Source organism: Agrilus planipennis, unplaced genomic scaffold (assembly GCF_000699045.2).
Source record: "Agrilus planipennis isolate EAB-ADULT unplaced genomic scaffold, Apla_2.0 scaffold98, whole genome shotgun sequence".
In the NCBI taxonomy this organism is placed as follows: Eukaryota; Metazoa; Arthropoda; class Insecta; order Coleoptera; family Buprestidae; genus Agrilus; species Agrilus planipennis.
Window position 1 is genome coordinate 702,676 of NW_020438866.1, and position 1,477 is coordinate 704,152.

The following is a 1,477-nucleotide window of genomic DNA, read 5'->3' on the forward strand; positions in this document are numbered from 1 at the left end:
ACGGGGGGCGGGAGGGTACAAGGGGCGGGAGGGTATAACAAATAAAAGAGCATGAACCGTACAAATTGTTTTATTTAAAAAAATTTTTCAGGCCTACCAGGTTTAGTGTGAAATATTTTGTGATTCGAAGACCGTCCGGGACAAGTCCCAGACGTTGGAGCTTCCAGATTCGAACTAGAAGTCCCCAAGACCTGAAATTCGGAAATTTTGGGATACCGAGTCTTGGAAATTCCGAAATCCGAGTCTCAGGGTCTCCAAAGTAACAGATCTCGAAAATTTCGGGATCTGTGACCCTGGAGACCATGAGATTCGAATTTCGAAATTTCCAAGACCCAGCATCCCGCAATTTCCGGGATTCCGGGTGTTGGTGACTTCGAAGTTCGAATCTGGACGCTCCAGAACACTCCCGACGCGACGTATGCCACGCGCGACGTATTACCGCCCTCTTGACTCCTGTGGTGGAAAGTGATGCCACGTCGTCACATCCCCTGATGATCATGGTAGTTGTCCTGTAACAAACATAATTTCATTATTTAAGATATACAATGATTGCATTTTATTTATTAATTTATTAATTTCAATCCTTTGTAAAATTAAATAATATTAAATGTAAAAAGTAAGAAGTAAAATTGAAGAAAAAATAATAAACTATAAATAAAACTACGTAAATATGTAATAAACATAAAGAAATAAAAACAAATAATTGATACGTACAATTTAGAATAAACAAAAGTTAATGGTTATTGATTAAAAAGACATACCAAGGAATATAGACATGTTAATAACAAATTAAGTTAATTTTAATCCAAAAGAGTGGGTCAAAAGGGGGATAAAAGCAAACTTGCCCTATTTTAAAGAATGAAAAGTATATACTAGACACATTTATACATATTTGATAACAAATGAAAAGCAATGAACAATTAAAATACAAGTCACCCAAAAGTGAGGGATGTGTGACCTAATGAATGTGATATGTTCAATCTACCAGAACAATTATTAGGAAGTGCGTAAGTAGATATGGTGATTTAATAAAAAAACAAATGAAATCTACAAAAGTTATAAGAAATCGTGTAAATACAATATTAAAACTATGACCGAAATGGGGAATAAAAGCAAACTTACCCTAAAGTAAAGAAATACAGGTGAACTACGTTAAAGAACAAAAAAGTATATACTATGTATTTTGATTCACATTTATGCTAATAATAAATAAAAAGCAAAGAATCATTAAAAAGATAATTGATATTAATTATAAAAAGTATTCTAAATGTGAGAATATTGAATATTGAATATTGAAGTCCGATGGTTCAGAAAAGCAAAATAACAAGTTTTAATATTTAAGAAGCAAAAATATAAATGTAAAAAGTACTTTACTTTTAATTTAGTGAAACACAAGAAAAACCTCAATCGTTTTAATTATTCACAAATGAGCAATAATAATCTAACAACGTGAAACAAGTGAAAACAAGAAAATGTT